We start from the raw sequence: 26,274 nt of genomic DNA on the forward strand, positions 1-26,274 counted from the left end.
CTGCCACAACCCGGTTTGATTCCTGTTACATCCAATCATTTGTGATTGTGGTCATCCATGTTTTTGTCTAAATCGATCGTTTCACAAATATATTGATAAACTTCCATTGTACCTCGTGTAGAACATGAAACCAAACTTTGAAATGCATACAGTGGAACCTCGGTTTTCGAACGCCTCTCAGTTCGAACAAATCGCAGTCTGACCAAAAATTTTCCAGAAATCCTTGCTTCGCTGTTCGGTCAAAAAATCGGAGTTCGAAGGCCGGTAGTGCCTGAGTGCGTACGGGTGTAGACGGCTCTTTTCCTGACCAACTGTTATCACGTGCGGTTCTTCGTTTCGCTTTCGCTTTTAATATAGGTGTACCAAGTGTTTTAGCCCCTAATTATGCCTCCCAAGAAAGTCAGTGCAAGCGGCAAAGTTGCCACAGGTGAAAAAAGATAAGTAGTGCGTACAACTATTACATTTAAGAAAGAAATAATACCAAAATATTAAGGTGTGCGAGTGTCTGATCTTGCTAGGGAATACAGCATGGCTAAATCTACGATCAGTATGATACTAAAGAATAAGGAGGCTGTGAAATCGAGTGATGTGGCTAAGGGAGTGAGTGCTATAAGCAAGTATTTTAAGAGAAAAAAAACATCCTTTCAAACAATAATTTTCCTTCCTCTTCTATCCCTTTCCCCAACGTCCACCTGCGCCTTCTGCTGACCACCACAAAGGTAAGAAATCCTATTCATAATTCTTTTCTTTATCCTTTTTTTATTTTTACACGTTCATGTTAGAGTGATCTTTCGTACGGAAGATTACGATAACGCGAACGTACGATTAGCCTGGGTTAGCTTTATGTTTACGTTAACCATTCAAGGTAAACATTCAGGGTGTTGGAACGGATTAAAACGATTTACATGATTTTTAATGGGAAAAATGATTTCGGTTTTTGAATAGGGTTCTGGAACGGATTATGGTAGAGAACCGAGGTTCCACTGTATTATACATGAATTCATATGGTAGAAGAAAAAAATCAGATTCAGATTAAGATATACTTTATCGTCATTCTAGTACACGTGTATACAGAACGAAATGTCGATACATCTGACCCGCACGGTTTCCTTGAACAGATAAAAATAAAATGTTGTATTGAGTTGGAGAATTGAAGTACTAATAATATACTAAATAATTGTGGCTATGTATAGTATTATACAATAGTGCAAAGAGTGCAAGAGGAGCAGCTAACCAGATGTGCAAAATGGGCTGTCAGGCAAACAAGTCACTGTACAGTAACAATAACACTGTAGTACGATAGTGAATAAAATGTGAATTTCGGTCACTTTGTGTGTCCGTAGTTTGTTTGTATTTTTAGCACTCGTTATTGATTACACGACACCAGGGGTTGAAACCTATGGCTTGCGATCCATATAAGGCTCTTTTCAACAGGACTTTCACAATTATTTACTGTATTGTCACATGTGATGCCAGAAGTAGCATGTGTGAAGCCGGGACAACCAGGGCTGGGTATAGCTACTTTAACTGGATTACTTTCAATTACTTTTGGATTACTCCAATACCAAAATATGCTAATAAAAGACAAAATAAACTAAATATGAATAAAATGACAACATTTTGTGCAGGCTTGGGGAGTAACGGAATACACGGAACGGCAAAAATGATGTTGGCAAGCTGTTTGGACTTATTTTCATTTTGTTTCTGTCGCATTTGATGTTCGTTTTGCCGGAGATCAAAGAGATCAAAGCCAGGAGAGAAAGCTTACCACGTGTTTTGAGTCATAATTGTATTCATATTTAGTTTCACAACAGTGAGCAACCATAATCCCAAGTTTTGCAAGATAATTAATTATCAAAAATGTCCAAAACTTGACATCAAGTTACATTTTGCCGAGTTTCCGGCAATGCAAAATGATTTTTCTCTTTTGAATGAATTGCAAAGGTTGTACGGCCTACAAACGTCGTTTGTTCTTACAATTCTTTCACAAGATTTCCATTTCTTTTTTTTCTTGGTATCTTTTGTCGCATAGTACTAACATTTTTGGGGGCTTATTTAGTCGGTTGCACGATACACAACTGTATTTAATCACATTTTTTAGTGGAAGTACAATGTTGGCAACATGATTCACTTGATATACAGGGAGTGCAGAATTATTAGGCAAGTTGTATTTTTGAGGATTAATTTTATTATTGAACAACAACCATGTTCTTAATGAACCCAAAAGTCTCATTAATATCAAAGCTGAATATTTTGGAAGTTGGAGTGGGGCTTTTTTAGTTTTAGCTATTTTAGGAGGATATCTGTGTGTACAGGTGACTATTACTGTGCATAATTATTAGGCAACTTAACAAAAAACAAATGTATACCCATTTCAATTATTTATTTTCATCAGGGAAACCAATATAACAGCTCAACATTCACAAATATACATTTCTGACATTCAAAAACAAAACAAAAACAAATCAGTGACCAATATAGCCACCTTTCTTTGCAAGGACACTCAAAAGCCTGCCATCCATGGATTCTGTCAGTGCTTTGATCTGTTCACGATCAACATTGCGTGCAGCAGCAACCACAGCCTCCCAGACACTGTTCAAGAGGTGTACTGTTTTCCCTCCTTGTAAATCTCACATTTGATGAGGGACCACAGGTTCTCTATGGGGTTCAGATCAGGTGAACAAGGAGGCCATGTCATTAGTTTTTCTTCTTTTAGACCCTTTCTTGCCAGCCACGCTGTGGAGTACTTGGATGCGTGTGATGGAGCGTTGTCCTGCATGAAAATCATGTTTTTCTTGAAGGATGCGGACTTCTTCCTGTACCACTGCTTGAAGAAGGTGTCTTTCAGAAACTGGCAGTAGGACTGGGAGTTGAGCTTGAGTCCATCCTCAACCCGAAAAGGCCCCACAAGCACATCTTTGATGATACCAGCCCATACCAGTACCCCACCTCCACCTTGCTGGCGTCTGAGGCGGACTGGAGCTCTCTGCCCTTTACCGATCCAGCCACGGGCCCATCCATCTGGCCCATCAAGACTCACTCTCATTTCATCAGTCCATAAAACCTTAGAAAAATCCGTCTTGAGATTTTTCTTGGCCCAGTCTTGACGTTTCAGCTTGTGTGTCTTGTTCAGTGGTGGTCGTTTTTCAGCCTTTCTTACCTTGGCCATGTCTCTGAGTATTGCACACCTTGTGCTTTTGGGCACTCCAGTGATGTTGCAGCTCTGAAATATGGCAAAACTGGTGGCAAGTGGCATCTTGGCAGCTGTACGCTTGACTTTTCTCAGTTCACGGGCAGTTATTTTGCGCCTTGGTTTTTCTACACGCTTCTTGCGACCCTGTTGACTATTTTGAATGTAACGCTTGATTGTTCGATGATCACGCTTCAGAAGCTTGGCAATTTTAAGAGTGCTGCATCCCTCTGCAAGATATCTCACTATTTTTGACTTTTCAGAGCCTGTCAAGTCCCTCTTCTGACCCATTTTGCCAAAGGAAAGGAAGTTGCCTAATAATTATGCACACCTGATATAGGGTGTTGATGTCATTAGACCACACCCCTTCTCATTACAGAGATGCACATCACCTGATTTGCTTAATTGGTAGTAGGCTTTCGAGCCTATACAGCTTGGAGTAAGACAACATGCATAAAGAGGATGATGTGGTCAAAATACTCATTTGCCTAATAATTCTGCACTCCCTGTAATTGGAAATTATTCGAATGCAACACAAACTGTTTCTTCTTTTTCTGTGTTTATTTCTATTTTTTTTTTAATTCCTTTAACAAAAAGTCTCATTGTGTTTATTTTTTCCGAGCTGTTACTTTTTTCTTTTTGTTCTCTATTTACTTTATTCCTACGTTTCTTTCTTTTCTTTTTTTCTGTCTTTTTTCTAAATTTTTCCTTCTTTTTTCTCTTCCTTTTGTTTCTGTTTTTTCTCAGCTTTTCACTACTTTTTCATTTTGGTATTTTTTTCTTTTTTGTTCTATTCCCCCCTTCTTTTAAGTCATTTTGTGCAAAATTTTACATAATATTTGGTCATGTTGGGCTTAAAGAAGCAAAAACAACTTGAAGAGCCGTTTAAGACCCGAAAGAGCCGGTTCCTTTTAGTGAGCCGAGCCAAAGAAGCCGGTTCTCGACAAACTTTACTAACTTTACTCAACTTCGTTCGACTCGACTTCAAAATATCGCATTTAGGACACAACGTCAGGGGAACCCGAGTATTTTTAACTTCATGCACTGTAACTTTGACTTAAGTCGCTTCTTAATTAGTAATTTTGAGCCCTGATTTTTGTGCGCTGGCTAGATTTTCTTGTGCGCTGAGTACGAGAATACGCAATTGCGCACGCGCGCAGCTTAGAGGGAACACTGAGTAGTGGTTCCAGGTTTTGTGACTTTTCCTTTTGCTGTGGTCAGGTCAAGCCGAGCAGCTTCGAGCAAAGTGCTTGGCTTGCTGCCACCTGCTCGAGCGGCAGTCTTGAGAGCAAATCTGTGAGCACTCTTCTCCTCTTTCACAGCCGCATGCTTTTAAGCTTACTCCATCTCACTCCACTTTTGTCTCACCGGCCCGCTCTCAGTGCTCCTGCAGCGATATATGCTGTTGTCTCCAATGAAAACTGGCGCTTGGCCAAAGAAGCTCCTCAAGGCCACCTCCTCAGTTCTAGGAACTTGACAGGACAACCCCAGCACCACTGCGGGCAGACCTATAGGAGTTCTGTTATGCGATCCCTTCAGGGGACGAGTAGGACCCTTAAGCAACATTATTCCGTTGGGGACGGTTTACTCTCCGCACCGATCCGGCAGTTTAACCTCCAGGCGTGCAATGTTGACGTAACCTGTCGCTGTCATCCAAAGCTCACCGATCGGTGTCATGTTCAGTTTTCAAGAGTTTTGAAAGATAGAGTTGAGATACAAACTCACTGGTGGCCAATGAAGTTAAGAAGACTAAGAAGAAAGGAACACTCATGACCAATGTTCCCTGTAATTTTCCACAGGTCTGAACAATCGCACAAAAACAGTGAGCAACGCTTGAAACAACAGTGAGCAACAGTAATCCCAAGTGTGGCAATTAAGTCATTATCAAACATGTCCAAAACTTGACATCAAGTTACATTTTTCTGAATTTCCGGCAATGCAAAATTATTTTTCTCTTTTGAATGAATTGACTCATGTACGATTGCAAAGGTTGCAGGGCCTACAAACGTCATTTGTCTTTACAACAATTCTTTCACAAGATTTCCATTTTTTTTTTCCTGATATATTTTGTCGCATATATTTTGGGGGCTTATTGAGTTGGTTGCAAGATACAGAACTGTACTTAATCACATTTTTTTGTGGAAGTACAATGTTGGCAATAAGATTCACTTGATATAATTGGAAATTATTTGAATGCAACACAAATTTTTCTTCTTTTCCCGTGTTTTTTTCTACTTTTTTTAAATTCCTTTAAAAAAAAAATCTCATCGTGTTTATTTTTTCCCTGCTGTTACTTTTTTCTTTTTGTTCTCTATTTACTTTTTTCTTTTGTTTCTTTCTATTCTTTTTTTTCTGGCTTTTGTCTAAATTTTTCCTCCTTTTTTTCTCTTCCTTTTGTTCCTTTTTTTCTCAGCTTTTCACTACTTTTTCATTCTGGTATTTTTTTCTTTTTTGTTCTATTCCCCCCTTCCTTTAAGTCATTTTGTGCATAATTTTACATAATATTTGGTCATGTTGGGATGAAAGAAGCAAAAACAACCTGAAGAGCCGTTTAAGACCCGAAAGAGCCGGTTGCTTTTAGTGAGCCGAGCCGAAGAAGCCGGTTCTCGAAAAACTCTACTGACTTTACTCAACTTCGTTCTACCTCGACATTGACTTCCAAATACCGCATTTAGAACACAGCGTCAGGGGAACCTGTGTATTTTTACCTACTTGCACCGTAACTTTGACTAAATCGCTTCTTAATTAGCAATTTCGAGCCCTGATTTTTGTGAGCTGGCTAGATTTTCTTGTGCGCGGAAAAGCTCTGGGTGGTGCGCAGTTGCGCACACACGCAGCTTAGAGGGAACATTGCCGATAAAGAATACATTTTTGATCTACGGGGATACATTATTGCTTTTTTTATGTAATCTAATTGAGACCAATCAACAACTACAACCGATTGATTTTAGATTGAGGTTGTTATACAAGGACCCTAAATCAAAAAGTAACTTCTGAAACAACTACTGCAATTAATCTTTAAAAGCGCTTCAATGCTTTTTCTGCAAATGTCTTGGCCCACACTTGTGAGTGTTATGAAGTGCATCCTAGTCGTAAAATAAAACTTTATTTTTTACAAAAAACAATTTATACAAGTGAAATTACATTAACTTTTATACTCGGTAAGAAAGCATTTTTCAATATACTCATAGGTTGAGATATAAGCTGCTACAGGAATCCAAATATCTCAAATGGCTCGGTAAAATTTTGTTTTTTGGTCACTGAATAAAATGATGACTCACAACACGTGGTAAGCTTTCTCTCCTGGCTTTGATCTCTTGGATCTTCGGCAAAACTAACATCAAATGCGACAGAAACAAAATGAAAAGAAATCCAAACATCATTTTTGCCGTTCCATGTATTCCGTTACTCCCCAAGCCTGCACAAAATGTAGTAATTGTATTCACATTTAGTTTCTTTTGTCTTTTATTAGCATATTTGGTATTGGAGTAATCCAAAAGTATTTGAAAGTAATCCAGTTAAAGTAACCCTACCCAACCCTGTCTCTGTACCACGGACCCGTTTTGTGTCCGACAATATTTTCATGGCCTGGTACGAGTTCGGCATTAAACATGTTTTTACTTTTTTCTATAATAATAATATATACCTAGTAAAATAATTATAACAATAATGTACTCAATAATAACATTAGAAACATGAACAATACCTGTAGGGAGGCACGGCGGCACAGTTTTAAGGTCTTGGGAACCTCCTGTGTGGGTTCAAATCCAGCTAGCGGACTTCCTATGCGGAGTTTGTATGTTCTCCCCGTGCTTGCGTGAGTTTCCTCCCACATTCCAAAGACATGCATTTCAGGTGGATTGGCCGGTCCAAATTGTCCCTAGGTGTGAATGAGCGAGTTGTCTGTCCCTGTGTGCCCTGCGACTGGCAACCAGTTCAGGGTGTCCCCTGCCCACTGCCCGAAGATAGCTGGGATGGGCTCCAGCACCCCCGCGGCCCTACTGAGAATAAGCGGTGCAGCTAATGGGATGAGATGAGACAATACCTACCTGTCAACTTCAGATACCGTAAATTCCGGACTATAAGCAGCTACTTTTTCCCCCAACTTTCAACCCTGCGGCTTATTCAGTGATGCGGCCAATTTATGTCATTTTTCTAACGGCCGCTAGCGGCGCTCGAGTGTTGCTACCATTAACTGCCCTGTCAAAGCTATATTATTATTATTAAAGCTTTGAAAACGCTTGAGGGGCGGAACAAACGCGGGGTGCAGAGTTTAAGTGGGGACCGCTAAAGGTGAGGGACAGACAAGGAAAGAAGAGGGGGTAAAAAGTTGGTTAAAGAAAAAGGAGTTGCGTGAGTAAATGTGTTCATCTGATATATTTTTCCCACCCTTACCTTTGGAAATATACACTTTTTTCCTTGGATTACTTTCAACGAGACCCGGACTCTGCAGGTCTGCATCAAACCTTAAGTTCCGTTCATTTTGCTGGCTGTGATTTTTGGACAGTGTACTTTGATGAAGGACATTTAGTTTCAATCGCGGGACTTGAAGTCGGGTTTGGGTTAATTTTGTGTTTGTGTTACATGTTTAAATGTGGGCGCATGCGGCTTATATACAGGTGCGGCTTGTGCATGTACAAAATCGGTTTTCCTCTCAAAATGTGCTGGGTGCGGCTTATAATCAGGTGCGCTCTATAGTCTGGAATTTACGGTATTTGTTTCGCTTACTAATGATTGCAATTTTTCTTAAGTGCTAATACACCATTCAAACACAACGTGGCACCTATACTCCCACGAAGACCATCTAGAATAAAAACAAGGATAATTTGTGTAAACAAGTTTATATTAATTTACCAATAAATGCTAGATCAAATATAAACTTTGCTACTGTTCCGCCGCAATATTAGCAATCTATGATGACTTTGTAGTCTGTAACCAGTGACCAAGACGATCCGGATTGGAGCTGAAATGAGGGATCAGTCTGACAAAAAATATGCTTTTCTGATTTTTTTTTTTTCTTCCAGTCCAAAAAATTGAAATCATCAAACCACGTCTAAAATACAGAGACAACTTATACATTTTAGGTATGATTTTAACAAGGACTAACAGGTTCCGAGTCAGTTTCTTCCCCATTTTTCCTTTTTCAGTCTTTATTTCATGTTTATCCTAGAGCCATGGTTTACTACATTGCAACGTATCAATCAATGACAATAAAGACAATTCTATTCTATTCTATTTTACTAAAGCAATAATAATAATACCGTATTTTCCGCACTATAAGGCGCACCTAAAAGCCTTTATTTTTTTCAAAAGCTGACCATGCGCCTTGTAATACAGTGCGCCTTATATATGGATCAATATTAAGTCGCAAGGTCTGGTAACAAAGGCAAGCAGCCGCCGAGTAGATTTCTCCTTGTAGGCGATGTGGTCCGCAGTGTATGCTGGGATACATATGCCGGCGTTTCATTTCCCAGCCAATGTGTCAATCATCATTTGAATTAGTCACTATTAACTAAAGTTATACGGAGGTAAAGGGGGCGGATCCTTTTTATCATTTACAGGCTCGCATAGGCTAAAGGGGCAAAACAAAGCCTGCAATTGGCCGAAAAAGATGAATGTGAATAGCAAGTTTGGTTGTCTACGGCATAAAGAAAACATGTTTTACCATTCTGTATTTGTAAATATTTTACTCTCCTGGATCTACTACACTCACGGATATAAGAGGACCATGGTTGCACATTATTATTGAACACAACGACTTCGGTGAGCTACTCCGGCTATATATTCTCCCAGTATCTTGTTTCAGAGTAATATCGATGTTTCTGTGATGGGTCTTTTTTTAAATTAAACTCAATTCCAAGTGTTTATTGTCATATGCACAGTAAAGTTGCGAGCGAAAAAGAAAATAGAAACTAAGGAATGGTTGGCATTTCTTGAATCCCAAGACTTTAACCTTCCGAATGATGGAACGATGCATTTGAGTGACATCGTGCGGACACCTCATCCGCACGTGTCTACAACACGTATTTGCTTCTTTGCAAGCTTTGGGAATGTTAAGGGGGTAATCAGTTGGACTGAATCATCTGACTGTTTTGTCCACGTTCCTATTGTAGCGCCTTATAATCCGGTGCGCCTTATGTATGGAAGATATAGGACCAAAAACTATTTTTTAGGGGTGCGCCCTATAACCCGGTGCGCCCTATAGTGCGGAAAATACGGTAATTGAAATGTCACTGTGTAATCATGTGCAATATGTGGGTCATATGACATGGGTAAATCTGTTCTAACTCACTGCAACACAATCTAGTCGGTACTTTAACGTTTATCGCAAAATGTCACGTCAAACCATGTGCCAAGTACTCAAAGATACAAACTCCAAGTACGCTGACCTTCACAAAAAGTATGTTGGTGTTGGGCGCAATGTTCCCTGTAATTTTCCAGGGGTCTGAGCGTTCACACAAAGTCGGTGAGCAACGCTTGAAACAACAGTGAGCAACGGCAATCCCAAGTGTGGCAACTAAGTCATTATCAATCATGTCCAAAATTTTTTGCTGAGTTTCCGGCAATGCAAAAAAAATTTTCATTTTTTGAATGAATTGACTAATGTATTATTGCAAAGGTTGTACGGCCTACAAACGTCATTTGTTTTTACAACAATTCTTTCACAAGATTTTCTTTTTTTTTTTTTTCTGGTATCTTTTGTCGCATAATATTAACATTTGGGGGGCTTATTGAGTCGGTTGCACGATACACAACTGTATTTAATCACATTTTTTAGTGGAGGTACAATGTTGGCAACAAGATTGACTTTGTGTAATTGGAAATGATTTGAATGCAACACAAACGTTTTCTTCTTTTTCCCTTTTTTTTTCTATTTTTTTTAAATTTCTTTTAAAACATCTCATTGTGTTTATTTTTTTCTAGCTATTACTTTTTTCTTTTTGTTCTCTATTTAGTTTTTTTTCCCTTTGTTTTTTTCTGGCTTTTTCCTGAATTTTTCCTTCTTTTTTCTCCTCCTTTAGTTTCTTTTTTTCTCAGCTTTTCCCTACTTTTTCATTTTGGTATTTTTTTCTTTTTTGTTCTATTTCCCCCCCTCCTTTAAGTCATTTTGTGCACAATTTTACATAATATTTGGTCGTGTAGGGATTAAAGAAGCAAAAACAACCTGAGACCCGAAAAGAGCCGGTTCTTTTTAGTGAGCCGAGCCGAAGAAGCCGCTTCTCGAAAAACTCTACTGACTTTACTCAACTTCGTTCTACTTTGACATTGATTTCCAAATACCGCATTCAGAACACAGCGTCAGGGGAACCAGTGTATTTTTACCTTTATGCACTGTAACTTTGACTTAATTTGCTACTTAATTAGCAATTTCGAGCCCTGATTTTTGTGAGCTGGCTAGATTTTCTTGTGCGCGGAAAAGCTCTGGGTAGTGTGCAATTGCGCACGCGCGCAGCTTAGAGGGAACATTGGTTGTGCGGTCCCTGTGAACTGCTTGTTGTGTTGTCAACTTAGGGATTCCATATATCCTCAAATTCTAATGATCCATTTTTCATCCATTGCCAAATATTTTCCCATGGCCACTCGTTTGTTTACTTAAGAAGCACAGCATAATATTGGCAACATGACAGAGTGACTTGCAGCTGACCATTTTACACATTAATTCACAAAATTTGGTTTGACTGATCCCTCAGTGTATTAGTGCATTTTCCATGGGCATGAACCTTCGCTTAAAACATGACCGCTGCACCGCCCGACACGCAACTATGTTACGGGTGCCAGACTACACCGGGTAACACACAACAATATTAATTAAAAGTTGGCTAGGCCTCAACCACTGGTTTCTGTAAAATAAAAAGATTGTGTGTTGGAAGGAAGCTGTGTGAACAACTGTTTCTCGCGCCGTAAAGCACACCAGTGACCAGGAACCTCGCAAAGATTTTCTATCCCCATGACATCATAATGCAGTAATAGTGTAAATTCTCAAAGTAAGATAGTTCTCCCACTCATTTATGAGGTGTCACAACTGCGCCCGCCCGTGCAAGCCAAACCGACTTTGATTCTAAATAAGTCACAAACACAATGGGTACTTACTTGTCAGCTGACCTCACATGGACCGTCAATGCTACTGATATTCTAAAGTCAGCCAGACAAAGGCTCTACTTCCTTCGTCAACTCAAATCATTCGGAGTCCGTCAATCCATTCTAGTCATATTTTATTGTGCCATCATTGAATCCGTTTTAACTAGGTCAATCACAGTTTGGTTTGGTCGCGTCAATCAGAAAGAATTGTCAAAGATGGAATCAGTAGTGAGGACGGCAGAGGAAATAATAGGTACTGGCCTCCCGTCCTTGCAAAGTATCTACATCGATCGAACTAGAAAACGGACACTAAAAATGATAGACGATCCCAGTCACCCTGCTCGCAGGTACTTTGATGACCTGCCGTCAGGTCGCCGTCTTCGTTCCATTGCGAGTAAGACTTCACGTCTTAAAGAGAGTTTTTACCCTTCCGCTATCCGTATGTTCAACGGGAATTGATTTAGGTTATATGTATAGTATTATTATGCCAGCGACGTTCCTCCGACCTATTCTACTCTAGTCTTGTTATTTAAATATTCTTTCTTTTTAAACTATTCTATATAATTACCTTGTACTATACACTACAATATCTTTTTTACTCTTTTTACTCTTTTAAATCTATTATTTTATCATTATTGAGTGTTCACGTGTCTAATGATTTCTTGTATATATCATGTTTGTGGTTTATACTGGCTGAATAAATGAATACAATACAATACAATGTTTGGTGTGATCGTCAATGTCTATAGAACAATAATGCGCAAAAAAAAAGAATGGTTCTTATATTTTTTTCTGACTTCATGACTTCAATCAGCTATTTTTATACTTCTGATAAAAACATTATTACAGTTGCTCAAATCTCCGCTTACACCAGTTTTCTGAAGCAGAACATAGAAAAGCAGTGCCTACAGACTAATAATCAATACGGTCAGGTAATGGTAGCACGTTGAGCTATATCTAGCTGCAAATGATCTGCCAAAACTTTGTTCAGAAACAGTGATGGCAAATCAGCGTGACCAATGAGTGACCAGTAATTTAAGTCCTTGCACCTGTCGTACTTGACCTATTGGAAGTTGAAAGTGTAATGGAGCCTATCTCAAGAGGTATCCCTTTTAGAGTACCGTATTTTCCGCACTATAAGGGGCACCGGGTTACAGGGTGCACCCCCAAAAAATAGTTTTTGGTCCTATTTTTGACATACATAAGACGCACCGGATTATAAGGCGCTACAATGGGAACGTCTACAAAACAGTCTGATAGTTCAGTCCAACTTCTTACCCCCTTAACATTCCGAAAGCTTGCAAAGACGCAAAGACGTGTCGAGAACACGTGCGGATGCGGTGTCCGTACGATGTCACTCAAATGCATCGTTCCATCATTCGGAAGGTTAAAGTCTTGGGATTCAAGAAATGATAACCATTCCTTAGTTTCCATTTTCTTTTTCGCTCGCAACTTTACTGTATATATGACAATAAACACTTGGAATTGAGTTGAATTTAAAAATAGACACTCCATTCCATCCATTATCTGCACCGCTTATCACAGAAACATCGAGTTCAGTCTGAAACAAGATACAGGGATAATATATATAGCCAGAGTAGCTCACCGAAGTCGCGTTGTGTTCATAATAATGTGCAGCCGTGGTCCTCTTATATCCGTGAGTTTAGTAAATCCAGGAGAATAAAATATTTACAAATACAAAATAGTAAAAAAATGCTTTCTGTATGCCGTCAGCCACGTGCTATACGCATTCATCTTTTTCGGCCAATTGCAGGCTTTGTTTTGCCGTTTAAGCCTGTAAATGATAAAAAGGATCCGCCCCTTGTCCTCCAAATAACTTTAGCCAATAGTGATCCATTCAAATGATGATTGACACATTGGTTAGCCAATGAAACGCCGTTAAATATATCCCAGCATACACCGCGGACTACTTGGCGTTCGGGGGAAAATCGAGTCGGCGGCTGCAAGTTAGTTGCAAGACTTTGCGAATTAATTTTGTTCCATAAATAAGGCGCACTGTATTATAAGGCGCATGGTCAGCTTTTGAAAAAAATGAAGGCTTTTAGGTGCGCCTTAAAGTGCGGAAAATACGGTAGATGCTGTATACACTGGTAGAAAAGAGAACATTTAGGTGAGAGGGCAGTCGTAAAAGTACGGTTCTCATTGATGTGCGAGTACCATTACCAGGACTCGTCAACTGACTTCAAGTGGCCGTTTACCAATCAAGAACATCAAATTAAAAGAATAGTAGATCTCCAGTAGATGCAATATTGAGGAAAGCGATTTACCGTAAATTCCGGACTATAAGCCGCTACTTTTTTCCCAAACTTTCAACCCTGCGGCTGATTCAGTGATGCGGCCAATTGATGTCATTTTACTAACGGCCGCCAGCGGCGCTCGAGTACAAAAGGTAAGATTTAGACTGCAACTTCTAAGCTTGTGCACAAATTAAATTAGCGTAGACATATCCTCATCATGCAAATTTAAAAAAGAAAGGCACATGACGCAACTTTCAAGCTAAATGTAATCGAGCAGTCCGATATAGAAGGAAACAGAGCGACCGCACGCAACATTACTTTGCGAGCATAATGCTAGCGTGTTTCTGAATAAGGGAGCGCGGGACGACGTCTCTATGATAAAGCTTCTTTCCCATACTGAAGGAAGACGACTTCAATGAAGTCAGTTATAAGGAGGAAGATGAGGACGGTTTACCGCGCTTACTTCAAGTACTGCATGTTTCTTTAACAGAGCTGATTACTGTATTGCAAGCGTGTTCCTAGTAGCGTTTTGCTACCCTTCACAGGCACGGTTTGGGATGAAAGTTATAATATTATTGTTAAAGCTTTGAAAACTCTCTCGGTGTACCGTCTCTCTTTGTAAATACGTGTAACCATGTATAATATGTATTTGCAACTGTATTTTTTTTGTCATGTATTTATTTTAGAAACTTATTCTGATATGTTATGTACGAGCAAACGAGAAAGAAGGGGCGGGGCAAACGCGGGCTGACGGGAAGTGGAGTAAAGGTGAGACGTGTTTGTGGAGGCGGCCGACAATAGTGGATATATATTTTTCCCACCCTTACCTTTGGAAATATACATTTCTTTCTTTGGATTACTTTCAACGGGCACCTGGACTCTGCAGGTCTGCATTAAATATTAAATACCGGTATCATTTTCTGATTATTCAGCCATCTGTGTTCCTTAACCTGTGCCGGATGTTTGCATTGTATTTTGTCAATGTGGGCGCATGCGGCTAATATACAGGTGCGGCTTGTGTATGTACAAAATTAGTTCTCCTCTCGAAATGTGGTGGGTGCGGCTTATAATCAGGTGCGCTCTATAGTCCAGATTTTACGGTATTTGGGTTTTAAAGTTATTTTTTCAAGTATAATTGTTTGCAGACGTAAGGTTTGGGTATTGTTGTGGCTCACTCGGCATAACAGCGTGTCACCTCCTGCAACAACGTCATCCCACGACCTCCGCCAGATGCCCACACACTTATCATTAGTTATTATCCACATTCCACAACAATATCTGTATTAGTCTAAAGAACATTTTTACTTTTTGGAGTCACACTGGATCGACGATGATTCATTTGTTGATACATTTTCATACACAGTAAGTCCTTAAATCTATGATTATAAACCATCATACCATGGACTCCCTATGACTACTGAGTCCTAAAAAGCTATTCAATGCAATATTTCAAAACAAATGCTACAAAGGAGCAAAGATTGTTGTGAGCAGGGTTGGGTAGGGTTACTTTTGGATTACTCCAATTCCAAATATGCTAATAAAAGACAAAAGAAACTAAATATGAATAAAATGATGACTCACACCACGTGGTAAGCTTTCTCTCCTGGCTTTGATCTCTTTGATCTCTGGCAAAACTAACATAAAATGCGACAGAAACAGGGTTGGGTAGGGTTACTTTAACTTGATTACTTTCAATTCCTTTTGTATTACTCCAATACCAAATATGCTAATAAAAGACAAAAGAAACTAAATATGAATACAATGATGACTCACAACACGTGCTAAGCTTTCTCTCCTGGCTTTGATCTCTTTGATCTTCGGCAAAACTAACATAAAATGCGACAGAAACAAAATGAAAAGAAATCCAAACAGCTTGCCAACATCATTTTTGCCCTTCCATGTATTCCGTTACTCGCCAAGCCTGCACAAAATTGAGTCATTTGATTCATATTTAGTTTCTTTTGTCTTTTATTAGCATATTTGGTATTGGAGTAATCCAAAAGTAATTGAAAGTAATCCAGTTAAAGTAACCCTACCCAACCCTGGTTGTGAGCAATAAAACAGATTATCCGAGGCTTGCGAGACAGCGTCAAATCTTTCAATCCTAATCCTTTTAAAGTTGAACACATAGTTTCCCCGCTAAGTAAGCAATGTCATATTGGCTTGTACTGTTTGCCTATAGGCTGTGCCCAGTAAAGTAAATTGAACAATGACAAGAAAACTCCATCTTGGTTTGGACACTTAAAAAATGAAATGATCTGCATTTATATAGCGCTTTTCAAGTCAATGAATTCCCAAAGCGCTTTACAATGTGCTCCACATTTCCCAATAGCGGCATTGCAGCCATGTAAGGCGCTAACCTGCTTATTGAGGGTATTAGGGGTTCAGTGTCTTACCCAAGGACACTTCGACATATAGCACGGACGAGCCAGGATTCGAACTGGGATCCCTTGATCCCAAGACGAGCGCTCTACCTCCTGAACTACATTCTCTGCGCACAAGAAAATCTAGCCAGCGCACAAAAATGAGGGCTCAAAATTACTTATTAAAAAGCGACTTAAGTCAAAGTTACAGTGCATGAAGGTAAAAATACACGGGTTCCCCTGACGTTGTGTTCTAAATGCGGTATTTTGAAGTCGAGTCAGAGTAGAACGAAGTTGAGTAAAGTTAGTAGAGTTGTTCGAGAACCGGCTTCTTCGGCTGGGCTCACTAAAGGGAACCGGCTCTTTCGGGTCCTAAACGGCTCTTCAGGTTGTTTTTGCTTCTTTAATCCCAACATGACCAAATATTATGTAAAACTATGCACAAAATGACTTAAAAGAAGGGGGGAATAGAACAAAAAAGAAAAAAATACCAAAAAATAAAAAGTAGTGCTCAAATTGCACAATGTCTGACCATTTCCTGTTTCATGCTGACTATTTTTGCACTATGATGACTTTGCACCAAATGCAATATTGCACAACCGTTACGATACCAACGTTATCACGACAACCCTGTATGTAACATCCCACATGCCAACATTTCTTGTGTAAATACCATGTAAATTATAACTATAGCCTTATCCCCCTTGTCTTATAACATTATCTTCTCTGTTCCTTTATCTTCTTGCTCATACCTCACTATGAATGTGTAAAACTGGAGTGTCATGCCCAATTTCGTTGTCACAATATGTTAGCCCATTTGTAACAATGACAATAAAGGTATATTCTATCTATTCTATTCTAACCAAGAACCTCTCACCCAAAACGAGCTGTTATCCAGTTCACAAACATACCGTCGCTCAGGGGTCTCCAGTTGCAACAACAGTGTCAGACAATGTTGATCTGGCCTTAAACGTCGCCATTCCTAAGAAGATTTGCACCACCCGACCTTTAAGACCCATTCATAATCTCAGCCTGGAGTTCCTTGCCACAAGACCGAGAGACTGACGCTTTCAGTTTGTTTAGCTGCCAAGTCACTGAGCAGAGTTACTCAGGCATCTCCAGACCAGTCCGGATGGTCTTTTCTGGGCCAGCCTCGAGTGGGAACGACGCCAGAACTCTGCATGTGTCTGGATGTGTGATTGTGTGTGTACTGCAAAAAATCAAAGTGGCTAACATTAGAAGGTCACGCTCGTGAGCAATGTTCCGCAATCGCTCACTGCCTGCACATTCTCAGCGCACAAGAAAATCTAGCCGGCGCACAAAAATCAGGGCTCCAAATTGCTAATGAAGAAGCGAATTAAGTCAAAGTTACAGTGCATGAGGGTAAAAATGCACAGGTTCCCCTGACGCTGTGTTCTAAATGCGGTATTTTGAAGTCAATGTCGAACGAAGTTGAAAAGTAAAGTCAGTAGAGTTTTTCGAGAACCGGCTTCTTCGGCTCGGCTCACTAAAGGGAACTGGCTCTTTCGGGTCCCAGACGGCTCTTCAAGTTGTTTTTGCTTCTTTAATCCCTACACGACCAAATATTATGTAAAATTGTGCACAAAATGACTTAAAGGAAGAGGGGGAAATAGAACAAAAAAGAAAAAAAATACCAAAATGAAAAAGTAGTGAAAAGCTGAGAAAAAGGAAATGAAAGGAAGAGAAAAAAGAGGGAAAAATTCAGAAAAAAAGCCAGAAAAAAAGAAAAAGAAACAAAGAAAAAAAATAAATAGAGAACAAAAAGACTAATTCCACAAAAAAAATGTGATTCAATACTGTCATGGTCGCCGTGGCGACCGGTCTGCCCCGCCCCCTGGGCACCAGCTGAAGCAGATCAGCTAATTGCGTGGCTGCTACTTAAGGTTGGGTTGTGGGTATTGCGGGTGTTGGCTCATTACACCTTTTCTGTCTGTTATGCCCTGTCCTGTTTAGTTTGAGTCGGAGGAAACCTGTACTTGACCATTCTGAGTGCAAGAATGTTTTTGTTCTGTTTTGTCCCGGAGTTTTTGGACGACTTTTATTTTGTTAAATAAAAGTTATGATTGTCTACGCAATTGAGTTCTCCCTTCCTGCCTCCGTTCTGGTCCGGTCTCCAACCTCGTGACAAAATACAGTTCTGTATCTTGCAACCGACTAAATAAGCCCCCCAAAATGTTAATATTATGCGACAAAATATGTCAGGAAATAAGAAAAAATGGATATCTTGTGAAAGAGTTGTAAGAACAAACGACGTTTGTAGACCGTACAACCTTTGCAATAATAAATTAGTCAATTCATTCAAAAGTGAAAAATAATTTTGCATTGCCGGAAACTCAGCAAAATCTAACTTGATGTCAAGTTTTGGAGATGTTTGATAATGACTCAGTTGCTACACTTGGGATTATGGTTGCTCACTGTTGTTTCAAGTGTTGCTCACCGATTTTGTGTGAACTGTACCGTGACAAAGACATGGGATGACCCGAGTAAGCATTTCAGAGTTTCATAAAATCTCTAGATGAGCTGCGAGTTTTTGCGATGGCAGATGGAGGAGGAACAAGCAGCTCTTAAGGAATAGCGCATCAAGCGAATGTTTTGGAAAACAAAGGCACCACAGCAGCATGGGGCCCAACATGGGACAGCAGGGAAAAAATTTGACCCCCATACCTCAGAATTCCACATGAGATGGAATACCCCTGTCATGTTTTCACATTGAAACTACATAGCGTTTTTATATAATTATACTCGGAATACAGTTTTCCTAAGAAAACTGAAAGTTTGAGCTACAACGAAGATACTTCTAGAGGCTGACCGTTAATCATGGGTCAAACACAAACAGCAGACTCAATTCAATGTTTGATTTTGTATTACAAGCAGTGTTCTGGTTTGCCCTGCGTCCTAGGCGCATCATTTTTGCTGCCCTGTTATCTCTCACTTTTTGTGATTTATTGTTTTATTGTTTGCTCCTATCTTCGGTGTTTTTCTTCCCGTTTGACAACTACACTTTGGATGACTTTCTATCCTATGGACATGGGTTTTAGCGCACAAAAATGCGTTTATTCGAGGAATCAACTCCTTGTCCTGACGAATTCTCGTGCCGGCGTAATGAGGGGGCCTATGGTGGAAGAAGAGCCGGAGCTAGCGAAGCGGCTAGCGGCGTTATAAGTCTTCGGTACCATCCGAAATCATGGTAAATGTGAACTCACGACCAAATAAGACCAACGAGTGCTGGTGGAAAACATCGAAGCGCACAGGGTGCGCAGTTGCTGTGTTTTGCGGAAACGTGGCTCACGTTTAGCATTCCGGACACTAACGTGTAGCCACCCGGAGCTACCCGGAGCAATTTGGCTCCAGCGCCGCTATACAGAGACACGAAAGCCTGGGGGAATTGGAGAGGAGGCGGACTCGCTAACACGAGGTGGTGTATCCCTGGACACAAGAAAAGATTCCCATCTGCCGCAGGGATGTCGAACTTTTGGACTAGCGTGTGACGTCATCCACTCCGCAACAAGCCTCTAGGGCATCATGTTAATCTGTTAATAAACAACGGGGTAGACTGCTGGAAGTGTGAATTTCCCTACGATGATGAATAAAGTATCTATCTATCTATATATCTAGTGTCAAATCAACGTGCGTCCCCGGGACGTAACGTTTTTGACACCAAATTGTCATTATCACCCGATTACTTTTTTTTTTTTTTAACAAAGATTTACCGCACTCCAAACTTTTCGTCAAGCAGATCCGCCATTGTTGTTTTGGTCTCGCGCCGATCTCGGCCAACGAGATCTCGTTGCTTCGAGATGACGTCATTGTTGTGGCGGTTGCCGAGTGAAAGAGAAGTATGCCTCCAAAAAACAGTTGGTACTAGGTGCAAATCAATAAAAAATTGGTCATTTCTTCAGTGTCGGTAATGAGTCGAAACATAATACAGAAAGGGGTAACAACGGCAATAATTCCGGCACGAAAGAACGGCGGAGAAATTCTTCGGAAGACCGCGAAGGCAAGGAAAACACGTGTGTTGAAGCGAACGATTTGACGAAAGAAAAACAAAGGAATACTCCTAGCAAGAAAAGGACTTTTCTGCCCAAATGGACTCAATTATATTCCTGGTGACGCTATGAGGAGGATAATAATGGATTGGACCTTGAGAAGACATTACAACTGTGGCGGGACAGCAAACCACGAAGAATATATGAACTGAAAAATTTGAAGTGACAACTGCTTTGTATTACCAATTAACTGTGATGATTAAAACGGCATGAATATATAAATATTTCAGCAATATTATTTTGTATAGTGTACAATATTGTGAACTGAAAAATCTGAAGTGATAACTGCTTTGTATTACCAATAAACTGTGATGATTAAAACTGAATGAATATATATGTAACGGGTGTAATAATAACTTTTATTTTATTGAAATTCCTGCTAAAATATGTGTATAGTTTTTGGTAAATGTCCTGCAATGCTGAGTCCAACAGTGCCATCTGCTGGTATGGGGTGGGGTTTAGTTTTGGCTTCTAACATGTGACCAGGAGGCGGGGTTTTGTCAGTTTAACCAGAGTACTACAAAGGTAAGACATATCTTTTGGTGCTCCACAAAATAAGTTAATTTTAAACATTATAACCCCAGCTGACAAATCTCTCACCATGCATAGTAATGTGATTGATATTGTCAAGCTGTTTTGATTTATTTTCGTTTTGTTTCTGTTTTACTAAATATTAATTCCCCTTGTAGAGATCAAAGAGAAACCCAGCAGAAAAAGCTAATGTTGTGACTCATCCATTTGCAGGTAAATTGTACCCATTTTTATACTCATTATTGTTTTTATTCCTATTTTTTCATATACATTAAAAAAGGATGATGTTGGTTAAAATTCAGAGTAAAGAAAAACATGTTGAATTCATTGTAAACGTTAAAAATCCACTATACGATCTCTTGTTAAAAGTATCTTGTTAAAATGCAAAGATTTATAAATGTATTGTGATATTCTAAAATGTATTTTCTGTAAAGTGAAAAGACAGCTCTTTGATATGCTTTGTTGTCAGTTTAACCAGAGTACTACAAAGAGATCAAAGAGATCAAACCCAGCAGAAAAAGCTAATGTTGTGACTCATCCATTTGCAGAAACTGTAATAATAAAAACCTCATCATCCAGTCCAGCGTGAATGTGGATCTTTGGTGGGACACGTACAACGCGGTTACATTGGTGCCGTGACCCGTGACTTCTATCAAGCTCTCCGAACCGAGGACTGTCCTACCTGCCACATCATTTCATAAAGCCATCAGCTCACAGTATTTAAAACTGCTATACAGTGACGTGTTACGCAGGCGATTTTGACTTATTTACATCTTTGAAACATGTTTACTCAGAGCACAAGTGACGTTTCTGAGGGTGTAGCTGATCAGATGACAAATATTATTCAGGAGATAGGACATAAATTGGCTGATAGCATATTCACAAATATACAGTCACGTAATATAGTAGCACCTAACGCTGCTGCCACACAAGATGAAGCAAACAGATTGAGTCAGGTGGTAACGCAGAGAAAGGTTAAGGAACCGCCGTCATTTATTGGGGATGGCTCAGACTCAATAACAATACATGAGTGGGAAGATCTAATGAGGACATTTATAAAAAGGAGTGATGTGAGACTTGAAGAGCAAGCAGAGGAAATCCTTATACATTTGAGAGGAAAAGCTAAAGATGTAGTTAGGTTTAGCATTAGAAACAGTAATATAGACGTCTATACCCGCCCTGACATGATTTATAGTCTTCTCAGGAAATACTTTAGCTGTACCAAGTACTCTGCTGTCCCTTTAGCTGACTTTTATTCAACTTTGCCCAAAGACCAGGAAGACCCCTATGACTACTGGCTGAGACTAAACAGAGCAGCTGACCTTGCCTCTGAGTGCTTGAGTGAGCAGGGCAAAACATTTGACAACCCTGAAATAGAGGTTACTCGCATGTTTATTCGGAACTGCCCATGCAAGGAACTGGCACTCACTTACAGATCAAAAACCATCGAAAAGTGGTCAGCATGTGAGGTACTAGAGGTGCTGAATGAATACCACGCTGAGAAGAGCTACAAAGCAGATTCCCTACAACAACCTGCGAATAGAGCGGAAATTGCCGTACACAAAGCTGAGGTGAACCATGGTCCAACCCTCGTGCACGAGCCACCTCAGACTTCGAGCCCACAGTATGTCTCTCTAACGGACGTTATTAGTATGTTGGAGAAAGTTCTGATACGTGTTACTTCGAACCAGTTTCAAGAGAGAGGGGGAGCTCCAACCAGGCGACCTGGAGCCAGAATAAATGGTTTCACTGCCAAGCCATGTATCATTTGCAAAGAAGTCGAACACAGTGCTCTCTCTCATTGCCGAGACAAAAACCTTTGCTTTCACTGCCATGCCCCAGGGCATTCTCGACGTGATTGTCCAGTGACGAAAGTTGTCCCGCTGCCTCAGGGAAACTAACTGATCTGCGCTTAGGGGAGAACAGTGCAGATCAACTGAGTAAACCTCCCACCACTAATGTGAAGCCTGACATGCAAGACAATAAATCAATTTATGAGTTGTATAGCAACAAGATACCTCCATCGAAGAAGCTGATCTTTCAGGGGTTTCAGAGAATAGCGGAGACTGACGAACTGTTTTACACACCTGTACTTGTGCAAGAAGGCCCCACTTTCAGAGCGCTGTTGGACAGCGGGTCGATGGCTTGTACAGTAAGTGAGGACACGGCTAAGTCCCTCCTGCAGCAATTCCCTGATATGATGAGTTACACGGCCGATGATTATGTCATTGTAGGCTGCGGTGGACACCAAGTTTCTCCCAGAGATATGTACGACATTCACGTCACAGTTTACGGGTGCCAAATGATAATACCAGTAATGGTTGTGCCAGGCCAGACCGAACAGATGATCCTTGGCAGCAATGCCATCAAATATATTTTGACTCAATTGAAAAGTACTGATGGCTACTGGAGATTAGTTTCCACTCCTGACAACGGTCTGTCCGATAACCACAGTCAATTCCTGTCAATGCTTTCTAACACAGAGAGATGGAGAGGTGACTGCATTCCAGACAAAGTAGGGACAGTAAAAATCAAGAGTTGCGTGACGCTGAATCCACGGACCGAGTACGTTATTTGGGGCAAGTTATCTGAGTTGGCCGGGACGTCTGTGGGCAGCACAGTGGTCGTTGAGCCAACCCAATCAAAGGCTGCGCCCAGACAAGTCCTTGTCGGACGAGTTGTTACTCCACTCTGGGGAGATGGATGGGTGCCTGTTAAAGTCTTTAATCCCACGGACAGAGTTGTGGTGCTGAGAAGAAACAGGAAAATTGCAGATGTGTCTCCTTGTATCGCAGCGGAAGACCTGCCCAATGCAGAGGAGGTCAAGTGCAACGTGCAGAGTGTACAGAGCAAAGAGGTCCGACCCAGGTCAGAAGAGGACATGATGCGTGCATTGGAAGCTCTGGGACTGCAAGACATTGACCTGAAGTCATGTGAGGTTTCGCTGCAGTGTAAAGACAAGCTCCTTCATATCATCGAACAATTCGAGTCAATCTTTTCTCGCCATAAGATGGACTGTGGAGAGGCCAAAGAGTTTGTACATCGTATCCACCTTGTTGATGATAAGCCGTTCCGTCTACCCTACAGACGTATACCACCAAGTCAGTATGAAAAACTGAGGACGACTCTGAACGAGATGGAAGAGAAAGGAATTATTCAGAAGTCGACTAGCGACTATGCATCTGCGCTTGTTCTCATATGGAAGCGGAATGGAGAACTAAGGGTATGTACTGATTTCAGAAGGCTTAATGCAAGAACCATAAAGGATGCCTACCCACTACCGCATCAAGCTGATGCTTTGGCCGCACTTGGGGGAAATGCCTTTTTCTCCACAATGGATCTGACGTCAGGCTACTACAATGTCCCCTTGCACCCTGACGACAAAAAGTACACGGCATTCTCCTCACCATTCGGCCTTCACGAGTACAACCGGCTCCCTCAGAGACTTTGCAACAGCCCAGCAACATTTATGAGGATGATGATGTCAATATTTGGTGATCAGAATTTCATGAGCCTATTATGTTACCTCGACGATCTGATGGTGTTTGCCCCCACAGAGGAAGTTGCACTCCAACGCCTGCAGATGGTGTTTACTCGCCTTAAGGAACACAACCTCAAGCTCGCACCCAAAAAGTGTTTTTTCCTCAGACGGACTGTGAAATTTCTTGGGCATGTCATCAGTGAGGATGGAATTCGGACTGACCCCGAGAAAGTGAGAGCGATAAATGACGTACAAGTCACTGATCTAATGGAGTCGGATGGCAAGACGCCATGCCCTAGTAAAATCAGATCTTTTCTAGGCATGGTGATGTATTTCCAAAGCTTCATTGAAGCATGTTCTGCGAAGGCAAAACCTCTGTTCAGGCTCACATCTGAATCTGGTGACAAGCATAAGCGCAAGAGAGCCCGCAAGAAAGGTCAAGTGAAGCTGACGCCTGCAGATTGGTCCGATGCATGCCAGAACGCCTTTGAAACACTGAAGCACGACCTTGTGACAGGTGTCACTCTGGCCCACCCAGATTTTGATGCGCCGTTTATTCTGGCTGTCGACGCATCCTTTGATGGGATTGGAGCAGTCCTGTCACAGCTGCCACCTGGTGGAAAAGTAGCCAGACCAGTCGCCTTTGCAAGTAAGACGCTCTCTCGCTCCCAGCTCAACTACCAATTCACAACATCACGTTCCATGCCATTCCAGAAGAATCGTTGCCTCACCAGAGACAAAGTACGGTTCTGGCCAGGTAAATTGTAGATTTATATTATATATTTGTCGCCGATTTACAATTTTGGGGAGCCATAGATCTCTGTTGGGAGCCATCGATTTTTGAGCATGCGAGTCCCCGGGACCCATCACTTTTCACAGCTAAAATGAACACTGTACAAGCCTTCCAATATCACAGTACTGTATTCTTTGCTATCCACAGTCCACGATTTTATATAACATTGCCGAATTTTTCTCTTTTCTTCCGAAATATTACCTCAGTAATAATAATAATAATAATAATAATGCATTTTATTTAAAAGCGCCTTTCAAGCCACTCAAGGACACTGTACAGACAATGAGAAAATACAATATAAAAAAAAATTGTAAGCGAAATATTAAATAAAAACAAGACATAATATCATAAAAACATAGGAAATGGAGAAGCTATGTGTTGTAGGCAATCCTGAACAGGTGTGTTTTTAGACGGGACTTAAAAGTGGAGAGGGGTGTGCAGTTTTGGAGGTCCGGAGGTAGATTGTTCCAAAGCTTTGGAGCATTTATATATAATATATATAAATGTATATGCACTATATGTCTATATTGATAACCGACTGCTTCTCTTATGTCCACCGGTTCCTACGACGACGGTCAGCAGATACTTGTTCTTTGAAATCAATGTCTGACCCCACAACGCATAGCAGCCTGGCAACAGGTCAGGCTAGCCGGCACAGCAATCTACCACTACACTCAGTAACTAGATACAGTGTCGGCAGCAGATGGTGCCTTTGTAATGGATTTACGACTGATCCCAGTGATAAGTCGGATATTCCCTAATATACACACATTCATATATACACACACACACACACACAGGGTTGGGTAGGGTTACTTTAACTGGATTACTTTCAATTACTTTTGGATTACTCCAATACCAAATATGCTAATAAAAGACAAAATAAACTAAATAAGAATAAAATGATGACTCACGACACGTGGTAAGCTTTCTCTCCTGGCTTTGATCTCTTTGATCTCCGGCAAAATGAACATAAAATGCAACAGAAACAAAATGAAAATAAATCCAAACAGCTTTTTGCCGTTCCATGTATTCCGTTACTCCCCAAGCCTGCGCAAAATATAGTAATTTTATTCATATTTAGTTTCTTTTATCTTTTATTAGCATATTTGGTATTGGAGTAATCCAAAAGTCATTGAAAGTAATCCAGTTAAAGTAACCCTACCCAACCCTGGTTGTCCCGGCTTCACACATGCTACTTCTGGCATCACAAGTGACAATACATTAAATAATTGTGCAAGTCCCGTTTTATCTCCAAGCCAGATGCCATCATGAAAAGAGCCCTATCTGGATCGCAAGCCATAGGTTTCGACCCCTGGTGTCGTATAATTAAAAACCAGTGCTAAAAATACAAACAAACTACGGACACACAAAGTGACCGAAATTCACATTTTTTTCTTCTACCATATGTTTTCATGTATAATACAGTGGAACCTCGGTTCTCGACCATAATCCGTTCCAGAACCCTGTTCGAAAACCGATTTGTTCCATCACCGAAATCATTTTTCCCAT

General features: G+C 40.6%; 1 protein-coding gene across 2 annotated transcripts in view; it reads right to left on the minus strand.

Moving 5' to 3' along the window:
• slc41a1 (solute carrier family 41 member 1) overlaps positions 1-26,274 on the minus strand; it is a 90,831-nt gene that overhangs the window by 35,594 nt on the left and 28,963 nt on the right. The window lies entirely within an intron of this gene.

This window comes from Urocampus carinirostris, chromosome 6 (genome assembly GCF_059441175.1).
Source record: "Urocampus carinirostris isolate Australia breed hairy pipefish chromosome 6, RoL_Ucar_1.0, whole genome shotgun sequence".
NCBI lineage: Eukaryota > Metazoa > Chordata > Actinopteri > Syngnathiformes > Syngnathidae > Urocampus > Urocampus carinirostris.